The sequence below is a fragment of the Aegilops tauschii genome, chromosome 2 (genome assembly GCF_002575655.3).
Source record: "Aegilops tauschii subsp. strangulata cultivar AL8/78 chromosome 2, Aet v6.0, whole genome shotgun sequence".
In the NCBI taxonomy this organism is placed as follows: domain Eukaryota; kingdom Viridiplantae; phylum Streptophyta; class Magnoliopsida; order Poales; family Poaceae; genus Aegilops; species Aegilops tauschii.
The window spans coordinates 300,112,674-300,122,503 of record NC_053036.3 but is presented as its reverse complement, the minus strand read 5'-3'; positions in this window follow the sequence as shown (position 1 = coordinate 300,122,503).

Sequence of the window (9,830 nt, the reverse complement as noted above, 5' to 3'; positions counted from 1 at the left end):
AGAATGTCATGGCAAGGGGAGGGTTTCGTCGGAACGCCGTTGGTCCACCCGAATGGGAGTGTGAGGCCATGGGTTCTGTGGTGTGGGTAAAGTGCGCTACCTCTGCAGAGTGTATTCAATCCATCGATAGCCTCGTCCTCGGTTATGGACACAACTCGGGAGTAGGTCACACCATGGATCAACATTTATAATTAATCTTGCACAGTAAGTATTTATTGTTGGCACTGGTTTGGTGATGATTTGTCGGATCATGTGATGATCGTGAGTGATTGGCTTTAGTTGTGATATGGGCATGATCACCGTTCGGTTATGAGGTAACCCGTCTGGTAAGCAAGGCCGAGGGACTCGGTGCACATGTTGGTTTCACCGCATCAGTAGCGTTACTTGCATTGCATTAACCTGAATAATTGTCATGATATTTGTTGTCATTGTGCTTACGTTTGTTGTGAGCTTGCAAGTACATTCAATGTACTGACCTGGCGTGTCATGCCAGATTTCAGGCAAGTCGTATCGAATCGGAGAGCTTCCTGCGTCTAGACCGTGTCCACGTCGGTGTCCCTGTGCCATGGAGTTCCACTTCGTCGTTATTCCGTTGCCGCGTAGTTCATGTGATCGAGGCCCCTTCATGTTCATTAAATAATGTACATACTGTTCAGCCGCACCGTGTGTGCCGCTTGGCCTCTTACCTCGATGTAATATAAGACTTATGTATCCGCTAGCATCAATAAAGCGGTTGTTTCTGTACCATGTTGTTGTGTGTTGCCAGAAGACTTGATCTCTGGGCTGGCAATGCAAGGTAAACCGGTTGCTCTAAACCAGGGTGCCACAACGCTTGGTATTAGAGCCGCACTGATTGTAGGGCATGCTAGACCGTTAGTGCGTTAGTGGAATGGTAGATAGTTTCGTCTGCGTGCCGGTAGTCATAGAAATTGATTGCTGCATTGCATGCATGTTTATCTGTTGTTATTACTAACTGTCTGATGGTTGTGAGTGTAGATGGCTCCTGTTCCGATCTTGTACCATCCTGAGCCAGCTCCGTACACATCACCGCACCTGCTTCAGAATGTGTGGCGACGACTCTACCCAGAGGGTGCTGATCCAGTGTATCAGGTGTATCGGGAGCATCTGGCCAGTTCGTTGTATGAGTACTATGTTGAGGTCACTCTACACCACAGTTCCCCTTCCGGCGCTTACACTCGTTCTTCTAAGGGTGGCTTCGCTTCTACGCCATCTCAGACGGTCCAGTTTGCTGCAATTGAGGATCTTGTAGACTTGCGCTACAATGTGATTCGCATGCACACCCACCCAGGTTTTTATTACTACCCATCTCTGCACGAGAATGGACGTATCTGCTTTCTCTTATTAATCCGGCGTGCGATCGTCCTTCTAGCCACCTTTCTCGCTATATCACTACCAGGTATCTCCTGATTTACGAGTTAGCTCGGGAGCTAACCCGAGCCCGGATAGCCCTTGCCGCCGCTCAGAATAGGAACCCTCCACCTACTGTCAGTTTCACTCCATACGTTCCTCCAGCCTCTGTTACCCCGGTGACCACTCAGGGTACCACTAACCCTTTGGCAGTGACCCCTCGCAGTGCTCCTGTTGCGTGGGCTTCCCTTGTCGCTACTCCTGTAGCTCCTATGCTTAGATCCCATCCCGCACCTGCCCCTGAGGGAGAGTCCTCGAGGCAGCGCCGTCGCGTCTCTTTTAACCTAAAGGTCACCACTATCAGTTCAGGATCTGAGTCCGGCTCAGGAGAGGAGCCCGCAGCGGCGCCAGCCGAGAAGTAGATCGCTAGAGTATCACCTTCGTCATGAGTATGATGTATGGATGTAGTCGTACGTGTCATGATGCTTAATTTCGTGTATGAGGGTAGTGAACCCGTCATGATGTTTACCTTTTATGTTGAGTCTATGTATAATTATATTGGAACCTTTTTATTCGCCTTGGTTTACTTTCGCTGTTTTCTTCTGGGATTGTCACTGGCTTTCCTCCCATTCTTGGATATTTCTCATCGCGGTTTCTGTGTATTGGGAAAATAAATAGTAGGATGACGCGGGGAGGCAGGAGCAGCCAAGCTTGTGAGGATGTCCCTGTTCGTCGCTCTGCAAGACAAGCAGGACATTCCCCCGAGCCGTACCAGCCACCACCGCCTCCACCGCCACATCCGCCTTCCACTGAGCAAATCATGCGAATGTTTGAAGAAAGAAGGAACAACGATCTGATGGAACTACTGAAAAGTGTGCAAGTTATGGTTGGCCAAAATGGAAATCAGAATGGTCATTACTCCAAGCTGTCAGATTATCAGAGGACCAAGCCTCCCAGTTTCAGTCAAGTTATTGATTCATTGGAAGCCGATGATTGGTTGAGGACTATTGAGAAGAAATTGGAAATTGCTCGCACTAAAGAAGGAGACAAGGTTCCGTTCGCAACACATTATCTCGAAGGAGCTGCCGCTATATGGTGGGATAATGCTAAGGCTATGTGGCCCACGGACGAGGAAATTACTTGGACTAAATTCAAGGATCATTTCCGCAAGTATCATATTCCTGCCGGCATTATGAAAATCAAGCAGCGCGAATTCCTCGCTCTCACTCAAGGAAGCATGTCAGTAAGTGAGTACCTGAATAAGTTCAACCATTTGGCCCGCTATTCTCTCTATGATGTGGCCACAGAAGAAAGGAAGGTCAACAGATTTCTTGGAGGACTGAACCAACATCTCAGGTGCACTCTCAGTATGTTTGATTTTCCGGACTTCCAAACTCTGGTGAACAAGGCCCTCATCGCAAATGGGGAACACAAGCTCATGCATGACAACAGGCCCGCTAATAATGACCAGAAGCGCAAATTCAAGCCTAAGAAGGATATGCAACCAGTGCAGAAGGCTCATACTTGGCAACAGACTCAGGTTGAGTACAAACCCAACTGGCAGCAAAATGTCAACAAGACCACCACTCAAGTCAAGAATGTTGTGACTAGTCCGGTACGTGAAGAATGTCAGCGCAACAATTCCTGCTTCAACTATGGACAAACCAGACATTACGCCAGACAGTGCCCCAAGAACAGCAAGCCAACAGCTCCATTCCGTCCGCAAGTCAACCACCTGGAGCCATATTCCACCCCGAGGGCCATCCTAGGTCGAATCCATCACATCTCCGCCGACGAAGCCCAAGAAGACCCGGAAGTTGTCATTGGTATGTTTCCTGTTAATAGCATACCTGCAATAATTTTATTTGACTCTGGGGCTTCCCACTCTTTTATTTCGCGGAGTTTTGTTGCCCAAAACAAATTTCCTTGCTCGATTATGGGAAAGAGTATGATGGTACAATCCCCGGGATCAGTGATTCGAAGCAATCTGGTCTGCCGTAATTTGGAAATTGATATCAAGGGAGTCAAGTTTCCAACATCCCTGATAGTCATTGAATCTGACAAGTTGGATATTATTCTAGGAATGAATTGGTTAACCCAATACCAAGTATGCATCAACTGTGCGACCAGAGAAATTACCATGGCAAGTCAGGAAGGTCACACCACAAGTTTTTATGCCCGCAAAAGTATACCCAAGAAGGATATGGTTTTCACAGCTGTGGCTGAAGTAGTGGAATTGATTCCGGTGGTCAGTGAGTATCCAAATGTATTTCCTGAGGAATTACCAGGAATGCCGCCAGACAGAGAACTAGAGTTTGCAATTGACTTGGTGCCTGAAACCGCACCAATATACAAGAAATATTATCGGATGCCTTCATCATAATTGGTGGAATTAAAGAAATAGCTCGATGAGATGCTATAGAAAGGATACATCCGTCCAAGCTCTTCACCATGGGGATCACCCGCTATATTCGTGGATAAAAAGGACGGCAATCTTCGAATGTGTGTGGACTACCGACAGCTGAATGACGTCACCATAAAAAACAAGTATCCACTACCAAGGATTGATGATTTGTTTGATCAACTCAGTGGGGCCAAGGTATTCTCCAAGATTGATTTGAGGACTAGATATCATCAACTCAAAATCAAGAAGGAAGATATTCCCAAGACCGCGTTCACCACTCGGTACGGCCTTTATGAATATACCGTTATGTCATTCGGTCTCACCAACGCCCCTGCCTTCTTCATGCATATGATGAATAAGGTGTTTATGGATTTCTTGGACAAATTTGTGGTGGTGTTCATCGATGACATCCTCATTTACTCAAAAAGCAAAGAAGAGCACAAGGATCACCTCCGAGCAGTTTTGCAAAGGCTCCACGACCATCAGCTTTATGCAAAATTCGGCAAATGTGAATTTTGGCTCAAGCAAGTTGGATTTTTAAGGCATGTTCTCTCAGCAGAAGGAATAGCCATGGATCCAAGTAAGGTGAAAGATGTGCTTGATTGGGCCGCACCCACGACAGTCTCAGAAATCCAGAGTTTCCATGGATTAGCCGGGTATTATCGCCGTTTTATTGAAGGATTCTCTAAGATTGCCAAGCCGATGACAGAGCTCCTAAAGAAAGATAAGAAGTTTGAATGGATTGAGGACTGTGAAAGGAGTTTCAGTGAGTTAAAAACTAGGCTGACGTCAGCACCAGTATTGACTCTTCCCGACATCTACCGCAGTTTTGATGTCTACTGCGACGCCTCCAGAAAAGGCCTTGGATGTGTACTTATGCAAGATGGCAAGGTTGTGGCCTATGCATCCCGAGAACTACGGCCGCACGAAGGAAATTATCCAACTCATGATTTGGAATTGGCCGCGGTGGTGCACGCCATGAAGATTTGGAGACACTATCTTACTGGAAAGAGGTGCCAGATATTTACCGACCACAAGAGTCTCAAGTATATATTCACTCAACCAGATTTAAACCTTCGCCAGCGAAAATGGCTCAAGTTGGTTAAGGATTACGACCTCGGGATAAATTATCACCCGGGTAAACCTAATGTGGTGGCTGATGCCCTCAGCCACAAGTCTGCCAGCCTGAATGCTTTAATGGATTCTTTGCCTCCTGAACTTTGCGGAGAAATTGCTCAGCTCAATTTGGTAATAGTGGATGCCGGTCTTGCCAGCATATTGGAAGTTGCTCCTACCCTCGAGGAAGAAATTTTCAGCGCTCAAGCAGATGACGAATCATTGCAATTATATGCCAAGCGTATGTAAGAAGGACAGACACATGATTTCTCTAAAGATTAGCAAGGTACGCTAAGGTTTCGAGGAAGGATTTGTGCACCCAACCAAGAAAGTCTGAGAAAGAAGATATTGGCAGAAGCACACGAATCTTCGTACTCAATTCACCCAAGTGGCACCAAAATGCACGAAGACCTTCGTCAGGTATTCTGGTGGCATGGAATGAAGAAAGACATCGCTTACTTTGTGGCTTGTTGTGATATATGCAACAAGGTAAAGGCGGAACACCAAAAACCCGCCGGACTCCTTCAACCCTTACCCGTATCGCAATGGAAATGGGACAATGTCTGCATGGATTTCATCACCGGTTTACCAAGGACTCACCGAGGGAATGACGCAAAATGGGTCACAGTGGACACATTAACGAAGGTAGCCCACTTCCTTCCCATCCGGACCACCTACCGTGCCGATCAACGTGCATAGTTGTATGTGTCCAGGATCGTCAGTTTGCATGGAGTGCCAAAGACCATCACCTCAGATAGAGGATCTCTCTTCACTTCAGCCTTTTGGTCCCGTCTACATCAAGCCTTGGGAACTGCCCTGAAATACAGCACCGCTTATCATCCCCAGATTTGATGGACAGACTGAGCGAGTAAATCAAATACTCGAAGATATGCTCCAAGCATGTGCGTTGGCCCAAGGATCCAAGTGGGAAGACTGTTTGCCATACACCGAGTTTTCCTACAACAACAGTTTCCAGACCAGCTTAAAGATGTCACCCTATGAAGCCCTGTATGGCTGTAAGTGCCGCACTCCACTAAACTGGTCTCAAACCGGAGATGATATGTCTCCAACGTAACTATAACTTTTTATTGTTCCATGCTATTATATTATCCATCTAGGACGTTTTATATGCATTTATATGCTATTTTATATGATTTTTGGGACTAACCTATTAACCTAGAGCACAGTGCCAATTTCTGTTTTTTCCTTGTTTTTGAGTATCGCAGAAAAGGAATACCAAACGGAGTCCAATTGACGTGCCAATTTTTGATGATTTTTATGGACCAAAAGAAGCCCCCGGAGTAAAAGAGTTGGGCCAGAAGAGTCCCGAGCCATCCACGAGGGTGGAGGGCACGCCCTACCCCACTGGGCTCTCCCCCTACCTCGTGGCCGCCTCGGACACCCCCCCTGACTTGTTCCCGACGTCAACACCTCTTATATATACAGAAACCTCCAGAAAATAACCTAGATCGGGAGTTCCGCCGCCGCAAGCCTCTGTAGCCACCAAAAACCAATCAGGACCCTGTTCCGGCACCCTGCCGGAGGGGGGATCCATCACCGGTGTCCATCTTCATCATCCCGGCGCTCTCCATGACGAGGAGGGAGTAGTTCACCCTCGGGGCTGAGGGTATGTACCAGTAGCTATGTGTTTGATCTCTCTCTCTCTTGTGTTCTTGATTTGGCACGATCTTGATGTATCGCGAGCTTTGCTATTATAGTTGGATCTTATGATGTTTCTCCCCCTCTACTCTCTTGTAATGGATTGAGTTTTCCCTTTGAAGTTATCTTATCGGATTAAGTCTTTAATGATTTGAGAACACTTGATGTATGTCTTGTGTGGGATACCCGTGGTGACAATGGGGTATTCTATTGATTCACTTGATGTATGTTTTGGTGATCAACTTGCGGGTTCTGTGACCTTGGGAATCTATGCATAGGGGTTGGCGCATGTTTTCGTCTTGACTCTCCGGTAGAAACTTTGGGGCACTCTTAGAAGTTCTTATTGTTGGTTGAATAGATGAATCTGAGATTGTGTGATGCATAACGTATAATCATACCCGTGGATACTTGAGGTGACACTAGAGTATCTAGGTGACATTAGGGTTTTGGTTGATTTGTGTCTTAAGGTGTTATTCTAGTACGAACTCTATGATAGATCGAATGGAAAGAATAGCTTCGTGTATTTTACTACGGACTCTTGAATAGATCGATCAGAAAGAATAACTTTGAGGTGGTTTCGTACCCTACCATAATCTCTTCGTTTGTTCTCCACTATTAGTGACTTTGGAGTGACTCTTTGTTGCGTCTTGAGGGGTAGTTATATGATCCAATTATGTTATTATTGTTGAGAGAACTTGCACTAATGAAAGTATGAACCCTAGGCCTTGTTTCAACGCATTGCAATACCGGTTACGCTCACTTTTATCACATTCTACCTTGCTGTTTTTATATTTTCAGATTACAAAAACCTATATCTACCATCCATATTGCACTTGTATCACCATCTCTTCGCCGAACTAGTGCACCTATACAATTTACCATTGTATTGGGTGTGTTGGGGACACAAGAGACTCTTTGTTATTTGGTTGCAGGGTTGCTTGAGAGAGACTATCTTCATCCTACGCCTCCCACGGATTGATAAACCTTTGGTCATCCACTTGAGGGAAATTTGCTACTGTCCTACAAACCTCTGCACTTGGAGGCCCAACAACGTCTACAAGAAGAAGGTTGTGTAGTAGACATCAGGAGACAGCCGTATTTTCGGGACTGATTTGATGATGGAAGTTGAGAAGCAAGTCAAGGAGATCCGAGACAGACTGCAGTTGGCCAAGTCATGACAGAAGAGTTACTATGATGCAAAACACTGTCAGATCAGCTTCGAACCCGGAGAACACGTGTATCTCCGAGTCACCCCTATGAAAGGAGTTAAGAGATTTCAGACCCGAGGAAAATTGGCACCCGGATATATTGGTCCATTTCCACTCATGACCAGAGTCGGAACAGTTGCCTATCAGTTGGAATTGCCACCAGAACTGTCAGAGGTACACAATGTGTTTCATGTCTCACAGCTAAGGAGATGTATCTCGCCACCAGAGAAAAGGACTGATATGGCAGAGATAGAACTGGCTAAGGATTTAACGTATGAGGAAAAACCGATCAGAATATTGGATGAAACAGAAAGAGTCACTCGCAACAAAGTGATAAGGTTTTACAAGGTTCAATGAGAGCATCACACCGAGGAAGAGGCAACCTGGGAAAGAGAGGAATATTGAAGGACTGCCTACCCAGAACTATTTTCCCAAGCAACCGAATCTCGAGGACGAGATTCATCCTAAGTGGGGGAGGTTTGTGACAGCCTGGATTTTGCCTTCTCTCTTTTTTCCGGACATGATTTGCCCTTGCCTTGTATTTGAGTTTTTGGAATCATTTCAAATGGACTTATCACTTGGGCATGCCCTTGACTTTCACCCAAGTGACCCATATACCTCTCATTCAATCTCATTTCTCTGTAAAACCCCAAAATGGCCCAATGAATATTTTTCATAAAAGAAAAATATTCAATTTCTCTTCTGAAACTAATTTCAGAAACTAGTGCTCCAAAGCAACCCTCATTTTTATTGCTCCAAAAATCTTGATAATCCCTGAATATTCTTTGAACCATGGCCCACCTCCTCGAGCACAAATATTGCATGACTTTTTGTAATATTTTTCCTACAAAAAATCATTTCTCTTCTGGCCCAAAAATGCACTTTGTACAGCAAGTGTATTCTTCCTTGATCCAATGGAGCTGGTTTTTCTTGAGCCTCATTACCCTCCTAATTAAACCTTAACCCCAGGAGATCAGCCCTAATGGCCTTCTAGAAGCCCTCCAAACTTGGCGACCAAGTTTCTAACCAGAAACTTGCCAGCACGCTTGAGTCACATCTGGTCGGCCTGGCGGTGAGTTCTCAGCCTCCCTAGACCTAACACTGCACGGACTACAGCCCAGACAAGGTTTGGCCGAGCGTGGGCGTCATTTTGACCATGCCAGCATGGTGACCGAGTGTGGACATGGGCTCTAGCATGCGTTTGACGCGCTCTGCGTCGCGCTAGTGCCTCTGTTCAGCGCATGCTCGAGACAGAGCTCGCTGACGACTGCCGCGCCGCGCCACAAGCCTCGACTTATCACCCTTGACCTCTCCCTGGCGCTCGCCGATGCCGGAGGCGCCGAAGCAAGCATGGGCACGTCGCGGCCAAAGGCCACAGTGCGCCTGTGCCCCTGTCTTCTTCTCCCCCTGCTTCCTGTGCTCGTCCGCGAGCGTGGATAGCTCCCGCGTGATCGCTGAGCTCTTCCCCCCTCTCACTGGCGCCCTTCGTCGTCGCACGCCGGCTTCCAGAGAGCTCCGGTGGTGCCATGTATCCCCCTCACTCCGGCTATATATAGAGCTCCTCCCTCCGCCCCGAAGCCTCACACCGCACCTCTCAACCACCACGACCACGTAGCATAGCCGCAGCCCGGCCGGGCAGGCCTCTGGCCTCCGTCCGCGACCAGAGCTTACCGGTGATCCCCACAGCCCATCCACCCTGCTCCAGAGCCCCTCGAGCTCAACCAACCACTCGGGCGCATCATTGGAGGTCCACCGGTGTTGCCTGGAAGCAGTAGAGCCCCTCGTTGTCGCCTTCTTCCTCTCCGGCAAGTCCCGACCGCCACCGCCGCTTGCGAGCTCGATTGCGAGCAGCTTCGGTCATCCCCCGACGAGCCACAGGTACAGGCAGGTGCGCCGTGAACCCCTCTCCATTTCTATCCCTCTGGTTTCGCCCAAGAACCACTCCTCGCCAGCGTAAGCTCCGGCGGAGCACCACCGTGCTCTGTTTCCTCTCTCCCCCTCTCTCTCCTGACTGGTGGGGCCTGTTGTTAGCCTGTCCACTCGCACCTGAAGCGGTACGAGGGGAGGTGTATTCT